This window comes from Anguilla rostrata, chromosome 11 (assembly GCF_018555375.3).
Source record: "Anguilla rostrata isolate EN2019 chromosome 11, ASM1855537v3, whole genome shotgun sequence".
NCBI classification, from domain to species: Eukaryota; Metazoa; Chordata; class Actinopteri; order Anguilliformes; family Anguillidae; genus Anguilla; species Anguilla rostrata.
The window spans coordinates 4,096,470-4,114,674 of NC_057943.1; the positions used below are offsets into that span (position 1 = coordinate 4,096,470).

An 18,205-nucleotide genomic window follows, 5' to 3' on the forward strand; every position below is an offset into this window, starting at 1 on the left:
CCGCTCGCACGGAGCTTCACAGGGAGAGCGCACGGTTACCCGGGAGGATTCTGGCACTAATTATTTATTTACTCGTTTAAAATATTGATTCACATAAAAAGGGATGTGCAAATGAGCAGCAGGCGGTACTGTTCTCCCCGAGACAGATGTGTAATTCTGTTCTGTGAAGTATTTTATCTCTGTATTTGCGGAATGGCAACAGAAATATATGAGATTTTTTTTTTTTTGGTCTTTGGCAAAAACTGCCGAGCTCCCAAACAGTCTTAACTGCCTAAACAGAAGTCTATACTGACTAAAGCTTTCAATCTAGAGGATCTCTGACATCTCAGTAGTACTGTCTGTTTTTTTCTTCTGCTGCAAGGCAATAGTCAATTACTTTTCACACCATTCTCAGTATTTTCTTTTGCTGATATTCTTTTTCCCTCAGGTGAAAAATGTTAATATAAAATATGATATGAGAAGGTTATATGTAGTTTACCCTAACTCATATATTAAATAAATATATGTGCACTAAATTTTCCACTCCAACCCATCATAACTTTTGAGTGCAACTGCAGCTCAATCGTTTGCTTATTTCAGGTACATCTGCAACCACTAATTCAATGTGATTATGATGATGACAAGAAAGTAATATCAAATCAGACAATGGCCATGTCATTTTCACCATGTGGGCGGAAGGTCTAGACAAACAATTTTAAAAAGACAAAATATCACAAGATACAAAATAATGAAAACCCAGGTCTTGTGATATGGTCATGTGACCATCTTCTCACACGCTGCTGTTCTATATTGACTGCCGCAGGGCACCTGTAGCATATCATCCCAAGTACCCAAAAAGAGGGCGACTAGCTCAGGAGGAAGGCGTTGTCGGCAGTCGGAGGTGCGGTCAACCGCCCTGGCATGTCGAAAGTCCTGAGCAAGACACTAACCTAACTGCTCTGGCGAATGAGAGGCATCAATTGTAAAGCGCTTTGGATAAAAGCGCTATATAAATGCAGTCCATTTACCATAATTGTAGCATCGATACTGATTCAGCCCATTAAATAGATTTAAAAGATTAAACATTGATTGTAGATTTCTGCCCTGCAGGCAGTTGAACTTCCAAATTTTGAATGTAGCTGAGTGCGCATACTCTGCGTAGAGCCAGGGGGCGCCATAGTAGACGGTTACTAGGCCCAGCAGTGAGTCTGCACGCCTGTGCATTGCATGGTCGGGGCTGGCGGGGTACCTGCCGGGTCCTCATCCACCAGAGACTTGTAAAATGAGAGAGACGAACCCGCAGCCTCACAATAGGCCTCATTCACGAAACATGCGTAGGATCATATTTGATCGTAACCCGCGTGCAATAACGTTTCCAAGAACATTTCGGCATTCATTATTTTTTTTCTCTTATCTGTATTTGTTCATGGCTGATTCCTTATGCAAATCACACAAACGAGATTGTGCATAGAATTTACGGACGGCCAGCATTCATCATCTCACACACCTGGGATGTGCACAAAAACAGCAGTCTGTGCACGTGTCATGAATCACATATTGTTTTTTTTTTTTTTCTAGGAACATTTTTAAGTACAAAAGTAAGAATTATTTAAGAAAGGTTTTGTGAATGAGGCCCGTTGTGCTGGGGCCTTCCCGCGAGAGGGTGAGAGAGCAGGCACCAAAAATGGGGTTAGGAGCAGGCAGGATGGACGGAGGTGTAACCCCTTCGACCTGCCACCCACCAGAAGCCAGATAAGAATAAAGCTGCAGAGCGAAAAATCAAAAAATTGCAAAACAGAACAATGCGCATTTGATCACCCTCTACCTATGATGAGTTCTTCATCTGACTGCCATGCAGGAGTTTCCCCCCCGTTACCTTCAGTACAGATAGCTTATGGGCCAGGCCGCCGTAGAGTAGGGAAGCTATGCTAAACATTGCCTCTGTTCATGTGTTTCGATGGGACTTTCAGAGGTTGCAGGTATCTAGACGATAGCGGCCATTTTATTTGATAAGGAATAGAACTAAAGTGCTGAGACACCATCTGTCTGTCTGCCTCTGTTCTAATGGAACAACGATATTATAGTTCAGGTTGGACACTGATCTGATTTGGAGCAGGAAGTGTGCCAACTGAGAGGAAACGAACCGACAAACAAAAGGTTTGGTTGTATGTGAGCAATACCTTTTAGGGGTGTTCTTGGTCTTTAGTCCTTATAGAATGCTGAGTATTTTCACAGAACGCTTCCCTCTCTGTTCTGTATTTCTGGAACACAACATAAACTAGCTTCCCATTGGTAGGCCACTTTATGTCTCTATTTATGTAAATGTGTACGTATTATGCTAAACATGCCACAGCAAATCATCAAGCAATGGAGCAGCTCCCAACAGCGAGACTATTTACGGACTATCTTACAGTTTGACCGAGACTACGACAAAAGGTTAAAGGGAAGCTGAGAGAGGTTTACTGCACCTTGAGTAGCTAGCAGTGCTAACGTTAGCGGTGGGAAAAACAAGACCAGGTCAAAACCTAGTATATGGCTGGACCGGCCGACCAATGGAGTAACTTCATAACTCGGCCGACCAATGGTGTAACTTCATAACTCGGCCGACCAATGGTGTAACTTCATCACTCACTCAGTCACAGACATTCGCATTTGTAGGGCTGGCCCCGCTGTTGCGGTCCAGTCAAAAATAAAAGTGCAGGAACTAGGGTAAACAGATGAGGAGGGGAATAAAATACAGACAACCACATAATTTGGGGGAAGGGATTGTGTAGAGGTGGAGGTGGGGGTGGGGGTGGGGGTGGAGGCGGAGAATGTACTTAGGGCTTACAATAAGTTGCCGAGCAAAACACGGAGGTCTGCTCCGGCTCACTTCCTGCATTGAATGCTAGCATAAAACGGAACCGGAGACGGTTTTATGACACCGAGGGCTATGTGTTGATGTCAAAAATCCTGGAGCATCTCCTCCGTTCATGAAAATTTAATAGTTTTTCGACGGCAAACTTTTTTTTTTTTTTTTTTGCTTTAAAAACACAAAAAGCCGTGCTTACTTATGCATGGTTTCACTGAGGATATGGCAGGAAACTCAGCTCTGGCAATGACTCCCCTCTCCCTGAAATCACACAATTCTTGTGCTCCCTTCCACTTATTTATTTTTAATGCACAAATTATTGTTACTTTTTTATTTTTGGCTATCGTTCCTCCATTAACACTTTTATCTCTATCACTGGGCAGATGTAATAACAGCGACAGAGAAGAATGAAAGCGTATGTTTGCAGTTAATATAATTTGCTCAAAAGTATAAAAATTCATAGTAAAAATGTCCAAACAAAATGCATATTAAAGTATATTTTATTTTGGCATGGCACTGTGGTAGAGACCGTAAAATATCCAGTGGTGATCCAGCTCTAACAAAGTACATTTGAGTCCAGTAGGGACCATAGGCACTCTGAGAGTTGATTCACTACTGAGCATTTTTATTGTGTATTGTGTTTATGTGCACCCATGATTACATAGTACTTTACATACCATTAAAAGCAAGCCCCGGTCCATTGTATACTATATCATACATGTGCAGGTAGTTCAGCCAGCAAAAGGAATCCAAATGGCAAATGCAAAAAAAGAAAGAAAAAGAGAATGGACAGTCTCTGTCAGCCAAGAATGATCATATTTGGCATGTATTTCATATTTATATATTAACCTACAAAATGGCATCGTCACACCACTCATTCACATGCTCATAAACACACGCATCGCACACTTTTAATCCAAATCTGCACCCATTAGTGCAGCAGAGTGAGAGAGAGAGAGAGAGAGAGAGAGAGGAGGAGGAGGAGGAGGAGGGGGGAGTACGGAAAACCAGGCTTTTAAGAGATTTGACAGTGATTTGTAGCATCACAGTAGTGAGGAATGTTGTGCTTTTTTATTTGAATTTGACACGATTCCGTCATGAAGCCTTGAAAGCCAAAATACTTTTTTCACTGTTTAAAACTAGAACTAAATTAAAAGATGAGTTAAAATGCTATTTGTAAGATTTAAATGCATTTTTTATGTGTCACTGATTGGGACGTGGAATACTTGAGATGGAAGTGGCTTTCGTAAATCCTGCAGTTTTCACTTGCACTTCGTAGTGGGCATAATTTTCACAAGCATTTAATTTGCATTTCGGGATGTTTGATTGTTCTCCAGGAAACCGTGACTTTGAGAAACGACGAGATGGCACATTCAGGTAGGCTAAGTACTGAAACTATCTTTTTTTTCTCGCACCCTCATCAAGAGCATGGGCTACGAGTTTCTCCACTTCTATTTAAATTCACTGAATTATTCGCACAGCCGGTTCGACGGTAACACAAATTGAGTTAGAATGCTTTCAATCAATATTTTAAATAACTGGGAATGATAATGCAAAAGCAGGAAATAAAAAAAAACAATAATTATGAGTTACATCATTTGCTATGTATGAAACAACTCCGCTGTCTGTTGTATCCGCATAGAAACCCGTCCAGCCAACCGGTACGAATGTTCGGTAAGACATTCAATTGCCTAAGCAGTTCACTCATACAGATGTTCTGTTCAGCTGTGAGGATATTTAACGTGGCCGAAGAGTTGTTATTTTTCACACTTGCACAATGACAAGGAAAGAAATCGCGTGAATTCAAGAACTGTCGGTCTATTTTCAATTAGAGGTTGCAACTCACAGTAGCCTACTTGCGCAGAATAGTGGCGGATTGCCAAGTCTGAAACTTGACTGAAAGTTTGGTGAATGCTTACCATAAATAGGTCAAGCTAAATTATGACTGCGACTACTAGAGGATATATTTTGAATTAAACAGACCAATACCAATGAAACGACTACCAGAAACAAACGTGTATTTGCAGATTTTCAGATGTAATTATGTTCATAATGTTATGATTTTTTTCTTAAAATGCTTGAAAATGTTCCTCACCTGTTGTACAGTAGGCTATGCCAAATAGCCTATGGTCACTGGTGTCCGCTAAGTCAAACGAGAAAGCCCACGCAGTAACGGACGCTGTAACTAATCGTACATTCTTATATCATAAGCAGCCTACCTCGAAAATTACTGAAGACCCATCAGCGAGTAGTTACAGCATAGCTTCAGTACGGAATAAAATCACCACACTCTTAATTTACGGTCACACTTCACAGTGGACTGCATTAAACAGTAGTTTTTCTTATTTGTTGTATGTCTGAGGGCTATACAAATGCCGGAAATCGTATTCTGAGTATATGAATAAGAGTAAGAATAAGCAGCCTACCGTATAGGTTGCAGCATAGCCTACATCCACAGCCACAGCGGAGTGAAGACTGATTTTGGCCGCATGCCAAAATAGTACGTCTTTTCATGATGTGAACTTGCAGGAACACAGCGTTTAGCATATCAGTAATTCATTAACGTTCACGCTTTATATAAGGTACATTTTTAAATGACCTACATGCCCACTGCCTTTGAATAATACAGCGTGTAGGCTACTTGGCGCGGTGCACATCATTGTAATAAAGCAGTATGAAACGCTGCAATATTATCTACAGTAGTGATGCAGACAAGGATGCCGGTATGATGCTAGGCTATGTCCCTGGAAAACAGTATCATATTCCATAACAGTCAAGTAAAAGGCAAGGCATGAATTGCGTTAGTAGACTATATAACACCATCTCAATGGAGTTGAAATAATTAAAAGACTGAGATCACAGGCAAAGAACCACCTTTTACTCCTCTTAGATTTGAAGTTCATTGTTTATTGCTGTACTTAGTCTCACAGCGTAACTTTGTCCAGTTCTTGAATGGCTAAAAGGAAACGCACTAACCGCTAGAAAGCATACGTCCAATAAAGTAGGTCAACAATTGCATTGCTTGTTTTAAAAATATATATATTCCCTGCTTGAATATGTATTTTTTTCCCCCTATTAAGTCTGTATAAGCATAATGTGATGGCATTTTGGTTGATGTATGTATTTGTTACTGGTGCAGAAAGTCAATGTAATTTCTGTGACCACGAGCTGGATATTACAGAAAATGCGCCCGGGTTTAGGGAATTCTGTTCGGTCCCTGTAGTTGCTTTCACGCCGGTGAATGCTTTAGAATTCCTTGGATGCAGTTGGATTTGCCAACACATTCCCTCTCAGTGGCAAAAGGATTCCAGAGAGCATTCGTTTACATCTCATTCCATATGTGAGGTTGATGGTTCCTTCACTGACTGGTGTTCAGAGCTATTAAGAGAAAGTAAGTACTAGCCTATTAAGTCAGTACTTTAGCTTAATACACTGCTCTGGTATGTGCCTTAGAACAGCTATTTAGCTACAAAAGGGAGAGGGACAGATTGAACATTTATTCAATAATTATCCCAAACCTGCTTTTAAAATTTCTGATTAGCATGCATTCCATTTGAAATAACAGAGCTCCCATTAGCAGCTGAATCCTCAGTACTTTATGTATCCCATGAACCTCTGCCTTTTATTATTCAGATTAAATTTTTTGCTATTTCAGTCATAATGGGGAGGGGGGGGGGGGGGGGATCTGATCTCTTTGTTGTCATTTAAATTATTTAATGTGAAGCGCACAGATAACATTGTTTAAACAGTTTCAGATTCGGCACTTTTAGATAAAGTGTAATTAGGTGCTCATGGGTGATGCTTATTAAAACTGTAAAAAGAATTCACGTTGCTTTAAAAGTACCCAACTGCCACTTGTTCCCTATTTACTATCAATGCTTGAAATTTCGTCCAGTATTTGATTAAAAAAAAAGAAAAGAAAAGTGCATTTAAACTCCCTATACAGCTGAAAAGATATAGATTTTCTTTTACTTGAGCAGCTTCACAAGTCTGTCTTTCGCCTGCTTGACCTGACCTGGGCACTTGTGCATGTCTATTGATCTGCGGTGTTAATTATGCATGTATTTAGTTTCATTATACTGACAGGATAACCTGCAGGGCAGTGGACATATCGACCACATAATTCCACTTCTGATGAAATGTTTCTCCTGAACTGAAATGTGGATTGGGTGACTTCCAGCAGAACCACGCTGGGAGAGAGAGAAAGAGAGAGAGAGAGAGAGAGAGAGCGAGAGAGAGAGAGAGAGAGAGAGAGAGAGAGATGTCCTGTTATAACTCGGAAAAGACGTCGCTTCAGGACTTTATGGTGGTGCTTTATGGGTCTACACAGCCCTTTGGCACTTTCTACAGCGTGTTTCTGTAAACCCTGTGGAGAGGAGGAAGAGAGAAAAAAATTCATCAGCTCACAGCATTGTTGCATTTTACAAAAAGAAGCTGGGTTTAAAAAAAAATGTTTTTTTTCAGTTCAGCTCTCAAACCACCCCAGGCTGTGGATAAGGAGTGTATCAGCGATGGAGGGCTATGACGATGAGCTGGGTTGCTCCATCCTCTGGTTCTAGAACATTCATTGCTGCTGTCCGTTCAGCACTCCAGTTGCCTTAGCCAATCAGAAGCGTCGTAGGCTGTGGGAGAGCACCAGCCTCACTTACTGTACAGCCTTCACCACAGCTTTGCTTCTCATTGCTAATCACTGGCTGCTACTGCTGGCTGTTCCTCACTGGCTGCTGCTGCTGGCTGTTCCTCACTGGCTGCTGCTGCTGGCTGTTCCTCACTGGCTGCTGCTGCTGGCTGTTCCTCACTGGCTGCTGCTGCTGGCTGTTCCTCACTGGCTGCCACTGCTGGCTCTTCCTCACTGGCTGCCACTGCTGGCTCTTCCTCACTGGCTGCCACTGCTGGGGTGGTCGAATAAGATGTATAGGGGGCATGAAACTACAACCTGATTGGCTCAGATTACTAGTAATTTTTATTGGCTCTCCATTGATTAGATTGGTTGGCGGGATTTCCAGCTGTTGGGACCACTTTTGCAGTTCACCGCCATAGGCTTGTTCTTTTGATTGACAATTTTTATTTGTTTTTAATACAATGTTCAGAATGCAGGGGAAGGCTGTGGAATAGAAGAAAAGGTTTTTGGATGCTATTGTCTTGAAAAGGGCATGACCAGCGATAGTATATAGTTTGTAATAATTGTCAGTCAACTAACACTCAGTTGTTGCCATAGTCCTGGAATATCCCATTAATGCCCAGTTTAGCTCAGACCTGCTGACCGAGAGGACGATGACATATGGATGATGTCATTGCCTTGCTCTTCACCTATTGGACAGCTATTCCTATTCTGTGGACCAGGGCATTGTCATCTTGAGACATTCTGAGAACGGGGTGCTCTTATCTGTAGTCTACACGGCACTGAAATCCAAATTGAGAGAAAAATGAATAATCTTGGTAAAACTGGATTAAACAAAACGTTAAGAACGCTACTAAAACATCCCACCTTTAATACATCCATTGTCTGCAAAGGTTCCATATCAATAAAGGATTTGTTTCATGAGTGTTCAATGCCGAGAGAATGGTTTCCAGGAATCCATAAAGAACTAGTATTCTAGAAAACACTCAAAACACCCAATATCCCCTGAATTCGACATCAAGGAAAAACACAGTTTACCTCTTGCCTTTAGCTCTAAATGACACGACGGAAACAACCGTAAAAAAAACACAAAGCAAATTGCAAATCTCTTAATGTAAGACGCTCGTCGTTTATCGTCGGACGCGTTTGGAGTTCTCCGGGCTATTACGCTCATCCCGCTGGATTACATCACGGTCCACGTGACCTTCCAGCCGGCGGTTTAAGGGCCATAAGAGATCGTCATTTCCCCCGTCGGGGCCGTGAGTTAATGGTGCATTAGAGCCCCCCCCCCCGTCCACTGCAGCTGCGTTCCAGCTGTTTTCGCTCGGTCAAATCTTCTTAGGGAGCCCGATCGAAAGGGTTGTGACGTGCGGCCCGTGAGGTGGACCGGATTTTCGACGAGCAAAACGGAGTTAGCCGAAAGCTGCGGTGCGGGCCTTCTAGTTTTCAGTCGGCTTCAGTGTCAGTTTGACTGTTCAGAGACGGGCAGGGTGGGATCACCAGCCTCGTTGTGCTCTTAAGTAGGCACGCATGGGAACATGGACAAAATTTTAAATTTGCTTTTTAAGGACAGGAACAGGAAGTGTCTGTGGCAGGAACTCAGGAGGACCTCCAGGAGACTCCTTCTGTGCCAGAGTACCCTCGCTCCCTGCCTGCATAACATTCACTTCCAGTGGTCGAGACCCACTCACTGTAGCAATGCAGTTTTTAATAATGATTTAATTCAATAATATTTTTTGTGGGAGATTTATGCAGTTGCTGTTAATGCATGATTACTTTGATAATTAGGTGTCAGTAGGGACACCACCAGGGATTTGGGGCCCCATGAAAATGTGTTATGTTGGGCCCCACCACCTCACGTGTTCTAATATTTTTTTGGGGCCTCTTTCAGTCAGGGCCCTTGAAATCATCCTAACCCCCACCCCCCCCCACCACCCGCCACTGGGCGTCAGTGTTGGAAAGGGTTAATTCTGTGGCTTGGAGATGGTGATTGCGGTGATCACGAACCATATGGTGGCGGTGGGGGGGGGGGGGGGTGATCAGGTTGGGGGGTGGGGGCGGTGTGCATCTTGCATTTAGGATGGCCGTACTTTTCCTACATTTCATATTTTTATGTAATCATAATCCACATTAGTATAGTGCTAAAATCTATAGCCTTTGTTAGACTGGTTCGCTAGTTTTTGATGCATGACGTGAGAATCATTTGGAAAAGGTTCAAACGAATGACTAATCCCCTGAACGCGTGTGGCTTACAGTGCATGACAAATACACAGGCCCTGCTGCGAGAGCAGTGCAGTGGCATAACCTTCTTTTGGGCATTGAATTACTCATGTATGTATCACAGTGTGATATAACATGGCAACTAATCCCACTCATCAATGCTATTTTAAACATCACTGCTTGTCTGTGTGCATTACAATTTGCAATATTGTAATTTGAGTTATTGACAGTTTTGTATGTAAACAGAGTCGTACGCATTAGTTTAGGGGGGAATCAGGGCGACGTGTCTTCCCCAATATTTGCATATAAACACTAGTATGCTTGTGAGACTTGACGTTGGACTATGCAAGACAAGGTGGTCCCCCTCAACACTGAAATGAAACCTATGCCTGTACACAGAGTCATATATACATATATATATATATATATATATATATATATATAAAATGCACTTCAATGAAAATCTATTATTGCTGTCCTGTGTATGATTGTCACAGCACGAAGACTATAATAATTTGATGCTTTGAAATGAGAGGGTGGGAGAGCTCCGAAGCAGCGAACTCTCCCTGACCCCCATTCGAAGAGTCATTTCTTATGCAGATCATGCGGCATGCACTGACAGCTATGCACATTATTAAATATCATGAATTACGTTGGTATCAAACACTAATTCTATCATCTGACATTTTTTTAAATTACCTTTCTTTCTTCGAATGGTCAGTGCAGGCCTTAGCGTTTAAGGAGGCGCAAAGCAGGACTTGATTTGGGAGCCCCCCCCCACAAACCTATCCACCCCCCTAAATTATACATAAATATCAGGATAATATTTCTACACTGTCCTGTCAGACAAACATGGCAGATTAATGGAGTCTGACAGTGACGGTGTAGATGGACTCCCAAGGTGGGGGTGCCAAAACAACACCCCGGTCCCTGGTGCAGCACCCCCCACTACCCAGAGAATATATCGAGCCCTGACTGTGGCGGGAATGTCATCTGTGGCGGGAAGCCCGGTGGGGCGGTGGCGGCGGTGACGAAATTGGCGGCACTCTTACCGCCAGGGAGGGCGGGGCTCTCGCTGGCTCATCGCGCTAGCCGGAGCTAGCCGCCGGCGCAAACTCCACTCCGCACAGCTGATTAGGGCCACAAGCCCATCCCTGTGCCCGGTGTCCTGGCTAAATTCCCTTTCCTGGCTCTCTCAAAATTGCCACCTAATCATCCCCTGATTTTTAACTGGCTAAAAAAAATGCTCTGTCCCTCTCCACCTCCAGCTAATGTGTGTGGTGAGCGTTCTGGCGCAAAATGGCTGCCGCGCATCACCCAGGTGGGTGCTGCACACGTGTAGGTGAGTTCCCACTTGCCTATCACTGTGAAGCACTTTGAGCGTTCGGAAAAGTGCTATATAAGTCTAATGATTCATTCATTCATTCATTCCCACAATTTGAGTTTAACCGGCGGGTGTGATTTATGTTGGAGCACTTTGAGGCCACAGCAGTATTCTCGTTTAGCCCCCCCCCCTTAGGGCTAACCATGCATTTAGTTGATCTGGTGGGGTCTCGTCCCCCCCCACGTGGCGACACTTTGCTTGGTGCCCTGCTCCTGCGCGAAGAGGAACAGGTGTCTCAGTTCTGCGCAGTGCGTACAGCATGCTCGTCTCAGCTCTGACTACAGACAGGAAATGTTGCATTTCTGCCACTGGCATACAAAAAAAAAGAAGAAGAAGAAGAAAAAAAAAGAAGAAGAAGCTAAATATTGATGACACTGAGCTACAAATAAGCAATTATGAAATGAATTAGGGCCCGGTAATTAATTTCTGAAATTTTCATCCGGCCTTGGAGGTTCACCGCGGGAAGAGATTTACTGTCTCCTCGTTAACGTCTGAGAGGAACACGCTTTTCTGTCTCTAATTCTCCTGAATTTTTTTCCTCCCATCAAAATGCTGTTATTGCATGCAGGACATTAAGGCTAAGAAGGGCAAGGACAGTCTCCCCGTTTCTCAGCATATATAAGATGTTTTAAAGAAAACGGATAATACGTTAGTCCTATTTCCCCTCGAGCCAGCCTGCCCTTTTTACAATAGAACAGGAGAATATCAGAAAACAGATGTATTATTTCTCCCTAGGCAGATGTGTATGTAAATAATACATACAAGAAATGAAGTCAATAAGCATGACTTCAAAGACCAAATAAAGCATGGATGTTGGGGGGGGGGGCGGGTCAGGGGGGTGAACTAAAATTGACGGCTCAGCCAAGTTACAGTCAGATGTAGGGCTCATGTTACAGCACGACCTGGGCGTCCTCTCCCTCTTCAGTTCAGTCAGAGTAAGCGTTCATATTTAACACCACGCTCTGGCGAGGTTCGATTGGCGGGGGAACTTGTAATTGTGGACTGTTCATATTTTGAACAGTGAACAAATTGATTGTCAAAAAGATTCATCACAAACATTGAATTGGGCCCACCCATGCTCACCCTCACTCAACCATGCCCACCCTGACTCACCCATACTTACCCATGCCCACTCATGCCCACCCTGGCTCACCCATGCCCACTCTAGCCCACCCTGACACACCCATGCCCACTCATGCCCACCCTGACTCACCCATGCCCACCCTGACTCAACCATGCCCACCCATGCCCACCCTGACACACCCATGCCCACATATGCCCACCCTGGCCCACCCATGCCCACCCTGACTCACCCATGCCCACCCATGCCCATCCATGCCCACCCTGGCCCACCCATGCCTATGCCAGTGATGTAAACATGGCTTTAAACATCACTAAGAAAATGAATTCAGTGAACATGTTGCTTTCCTCTTTGCTCTCTGCATACAAGGCACATCTGTCAAGTTAGATTTAGAAGAGTGACATTAAGTATGCAAAATCTGACAGTATAATCAGGGCTCACTGCTGCAATTACAAAATGATGTATACAATGACATAAAAAGTATGAAATATTTAAAATGTACTCTGAAAATTCTAGGTATATCAGCAATACTTTGATAATTGTATGAATGAGCTTGTGTCAAATTAGCTCTTACAAAATGTTCCATTTTACGACTAGGAAATAATGTAGCGATGAATAGTTTGAGATTGAATACAAGCGGGTTGTGTTCATGAAAAGCACTTTCAGTACTGGAAAAAAAAAATCACTGTCGTGGACTGTGAACAACCAGAAAATGTTACTGTGAATTTTGTAGGTACACAAGTCAGTAACTGATTTTGAGCGCCATCATTCAGCGTTATATTGGCTTTTGCACCATGAAGTGTTCTTAGTGCAAAAGATGATTTTTCACATCTAAACCTAAACCGACAAATCAGGTGCAGAATTTATTTTCAGTCAAACTTCGGGAATACTGTTCAGAATGTAATATCGTGGCCATCCTGGCCGTACAAGGACAAAATAAGTGAAACAGAAGTAAAAGATACAACTGTGAAAATGTTTAAATATCAATCTTGTCAACATCCAAACCAGAAGCGTCCAGTAAGTACAATACTAGTGTTAACACACCGTGGGCATCGTATGCAAGCAGGCATTTTAGCTGTCTCCAATGTACAGTTGCACTGAAGTGAACAAATCACACATATTGATAAAAATCCAATGAAAAACCTAAAACACAAATACAAATTTTAAGAAGCACTGTGTTTTATTGATGCTGTGGGTGAAACTTTACAGAGTGGAAACAATATTTAGATTCAGTGCAACACTGACCCGTCTTTCGACATATCCTATCCCCCTACAGTAAAATGTCCCATGTTAATTCAACACTATCTGCCCCAATGGGGACTGACTGTTACCTGTTAGAGTTGAATTAACACTGTTAGTGTTGAATTAACACTGGACATTCAACAGTGTATCACTCAACCCTTGATCATTGGCTGGGTTGAAATTTTATTTTTGTGTCTTTCCTTTGTCTTTCATGTATATAATTTCCCTGATGGGATAATAAAGCTGAATTTGAACTTGAATTTGAATGTTTCCCTGAGAAAAGGTAAATCAATTCTCAGCTAATGCCAGCAAACTGTTTGCTGTTCCTACTGAAATATTACAGTTGTATATGCTACAGCTCTTGAGGCTGATTTTCGTTCAGGTAACAAAACAGAAACAAGTGTGGGATGGAATAGATCTACCCTACCATCTCACCTCCACTGTCTGCCTTCAGGGAGTAACCAACAGACGAGAGAACGGCCAATCAAGTCAAAGGTTTTCGCAGAAAGAAGAGATGTGATACACTTAATAACCGAATAGAGAAAAGAACCCCGATTGTCTTTTTTCAAGTTTCAACCGTTTTATTTAAAATTTCCAACGGTCTTTTCTTTTTCTTGTTTCTTACTTTGGCTTTCTGTCTTCGTTTCTGGCTGTCATGTCAATTAAGCCAGTTGATAATGACAATGAAATATTGTAAAAGAAACGCTTTTCTGAATTTCTGATCCTCCAGTTTTGGACTCATTTCAGGTCTGTGAAAGAGGAATAAGCAGTTCCGTGGACAGATAATTTACATTCCAGTTTTTTTATTTCTTCGGATTAGCAGAGGTAAAAAGCTCCAGGGTCCATTAGTACAAGCCGTGTGCTGACAGGTTATGTTTGCGTGGAACATTTTGTTCTGGTACTTTTCTCTTTTACATCATATTATTGTGGCGTGTTTGACTGCTCTCAGTGTACTCTATTAGAAAAAAACCTATTTATTATTATTATTATTATTATTATTATTAGCAATGATCTTGACTGTATTTTCCCTAAGTCTGGACTACTGCATCACCCTGGTGAGAGACGCAGTTAATGTGGTGAAAACTGGTGATGATTCTGGGGCCCCAGGTTGCATGGGGCCCAAAATGTCTGGGACTTCACAGGACACCCACCCATGTACTAGATTTGTGGCTTCACAGGACACCCACCCATGCACTAGAGCTGTGCCTTCACAGCACACCCACCCATGCACTAGAGCTGTGCCTTCACAGGACACCCACCCATGCACTAGAGCTGTGCCTTCACAGCACACCCACCCATGCACTAGAGCTGTGCCTTCACAGCACACCCACCCATGCACTGGAGCTGGGCCTTCACAGCATGCTCACCCATGCACTAGACCTGTGCCTTCACAGGACACCCACCCATGCACTAGAGCTGTGCCTTCACAGGACACCTACCCATGCACTGGAGCTGGGCCTTCACAGCATGCTCACCCATGCACTAGAGCTGTGCCTTCATAGGACCCTATTCATGCAGTAAAGTTGTGCCTTCACAGGACCCCCCCATTCATGCACTAGATCATCGACCCCCCCCCCCCCTCCACATCATATATTTTAAGAGAACCACAAAATAGCTTGAATAAAATAATTGGCAGAATTCAAATTTCCTTTTCATAATGCCCGTGATCGTTGTCGTACACTTCAAACATTGGCAATAAGCACTTGAACAATTTTTTTTATTTCGTGAATACATTTATTTTAGAGTGCCTGCCATTGCATTTAGACATTTTATACAACAGATTTTATACATTTATACAGACATTTATACAGAGCACACCATCCATTTGCACAGCTGGAGATTTTGACTAAAGCATTTCAGGTTAAGTACCTTGCTAGACGGGGACAACAGCGATACCAGAGCTATGAGATCAAACCCACAACCTTAGCGTTTTAAGCCCACTTCCCTAAGCATGGGAGCACTCTGTCGCCCAAAGAACGAAGCATTGCTACTAATACTACCGCTTCAGAACGCATGCTCTGCTGTGAACAAACCTGAGAATATCACACACGGACGGCAAATCTTTGCCATGTCGTAGGAGGAAGTGGGATAAGCTTTTCGAGCGGCGTGGTTTAGCAATGATATGCTCAGTGTGAGAGTGCAGCCAATGTGTGGAGTGAATGTCAGTTGTGATAACAAACACCGTCTAATACCTTCCCGTGGCAACGCTCGAGAGAAATGCCTTGGCTTTCAGAACAGCTTCCTGTTGCTTCCTGCTTTGCTGTTCGCTTGATAACGAGCGACTCGGGTCTCAGATACATATCGTTCGTCTAAAAATAAATAAATAAATAAATAAAATAAAATTTTTTAATCAAATCATTCAATGGAATTTCTGGAGTCTGGAAAGAAGCCGTTTATAAAAATGTTATGTTGAGAAATAAGAAAAACTATGAGAATTCCATGAGAAATGAGATCAAAGCTTTATAATATTTTGGTTCATTTGAATCATTAAAGAATACACCAGGACTCACAGATATGTTCTTGTTATGATGAATATGATGCTCATTATTATGATGATTATGATAATGATGATGATTATTATTGTAATTATTATCATTTATTAATAATAAAACTTAATGGAAACATTTTGTAGGCCACATTTCATTTGATTACTATATCTGTGAATTAATATTTTCATACGTGGCAAATAGCAATATTATTGATATTAGTCATGCAATAATTCTATAAAATTATGCTATACATGCTTTATTACAGTCACACGACATACAAGCACAGCACATCTAAGCTAGAGCCCTTTAGTCAATTCATGTGTGACAGAGATTTTCTGTTCTCTGATCTTTCTAAACATTTAATTATTTAAAATTGAGTGTGTTTTTAATGTTTTTTTAAAGAAACCATATGGTTTTCTGCAAATTACATTTATGCCAGTAAATTAAGTATTCGTTATTTGCCTGACTGAAGTGATAGTCTTGAATGTGTGTTGTTCATGAGGAGCACTGAGTGCTGCTTTGTTTTGTTCAATACTGATAACTTGTTGCCCTATCAGCTTTCTAGTTCCCGATATCCTTGAAAATATTTTTGTCCAGATCAATACGAGTGCTTTCTATCTTCAAATAATCAAAACTATTGATTTTGAAAATGCTGGGTTTTTTAAAGAAATGTAAATATAGAGTAGGATTTCGCGATTGCATGGAATGGAGGATATTTTGGGTGCCATTATACATTTACAGAGCCAAACAATGGATATTTATTTTTTATCCTTTATAAATTCAGACAGATCACTATAAATCCATGGTAAGCTAGACTAAAACCAGCGTCTCCCAAATTGTCAGCTGCTGTGAACCTGTAATCAACAGACGAGGCTCACAGTACTCAAGAATAGTGCTTCATGGCTGCTTTTGATGGTATTGTTTGGTTTTAGGTGAACAGAACGGAGTCTTTGGCCATGGAAAAACTTTCTGAACAATGCCAGTGAACTTTTTGAACAACTGATTATACACTTCAGAAATTAATGCCTCAGAAATGAATTCCTAATGGCAACCTGTGTTTGATTCTCTGCCCTCCCCTCCAGCTAAATTGAAAGAAATGAGAATCTTAGTTAACATTATTTCTGTCCCTAGCTGGAAATTTTAATCACATTTAAATGATGTTTTCGTCTGTGATTTTCAGCCGAGCAAAAGGCGAAACAACAGAACAATGCCAGTGAGCATAAAATGAGTAAGTCAAGCTGGGACTGCAGTGAAGTCAGTACCCCAACCACGGATCTGATGTAACATGAACGGGAGCATAGATGGCTTCAAACCCGCAGCCCCATTTCAGGCATGTGCTTGAGGTCATTCCAAAGATGTTCCCGCTCAGTCAGATATGATCGATGGCTCCCTGCACCTAAACTCACGTACCGGAAGGACCTTTTTTTTCCCTTTTTTTTCTATTTTCTGAGAACTCCAAACCCTCAAGTAGGTGGTATGCCAATGCACTTACGCAATAACTGATCAATGTTAAATCAGCTCTTTGGGTGCGTATGGACCCTACTGGACTCACGTGTACTATGTTAGAGTTTAATTAACACTGGCATTATACTGTGAATACTGGGTTCCATATCTGTGTTGTAAAATGGGGAAGTGAAGGACTCAGGTTCTGTAGACACAGCACCTGCCGTTGAGATCTGGAAAGACAGGCTGATGCTTGCAAAGTAATGCTGACATCAAATCAAGTAAATGACCTAAATGTGTAATAATACGCTTAGATACTGTAATAGAACAAGTACTGTAATAGTAAAGGAATAAAATCAATCAGATTTAATTCAATGAGATGATTAAATTCAAAATAATAATTCAATTCAATTAGTGTTATTTGGAAAATATTGCAGCATGCTGTGTCATGTAGTAAAGCAGATATAATAATCAAATTGTTTATCATTCAAGCTACAAAATATTGTACATGTTTTATTTCTAATATTACTCTGAATATTAAAGAAAGTCAACTAGACTGACATGTTGGTTACTGGACAATCATGTCTAAGGCAGTACAGCCTGTTTGCTATGCTACATTACATTATAAGCATTTAGCAAATGCTCTTATCCAGAGCAATTTACACAGGATTTTCTTTACATTGGATTTACATTGCATCCATTTATACAGCTGGATATATACTGAAGCAATGCGGGTTAAGTACCTTGCTCAAGGAATCAAACCTATGACCTTTCAGTAACAAGCCCTGTTCCTTACCCACTACACTACACTGCTACACTATGTGACATAGAGTCTCTACCAGAATATGGAGGAACGCAATACACAAGAAAACAATCCCCTCATGCCTGTTCGATG

At 41.8% G+C, this 18,205-nt stretch overlaps 1 protein-coding gene across 1 annotated transcript in view; it reads left to right on the top strand.

Moving 5' to 3' along the window:
* Positions 1 to 3,808: 3,808 nt before the first annotated feature.
* The window catches only part of grm6a (glutamate receptor, metabotropic 6a), a 64,561-nt gene continuing 50,164 nt past the window's right edge, over positions 3,809 to 18,205 (top strand). The window contains exon 1 of the mRNA XM_064300588.1: positions 3,809 to 4,207. The gene's annotated coding sequence lies outside the window, so the exon portion shown is untranslated. The remainder of the gene's footprint in view (positions 4,208 to 18,205) is intronic.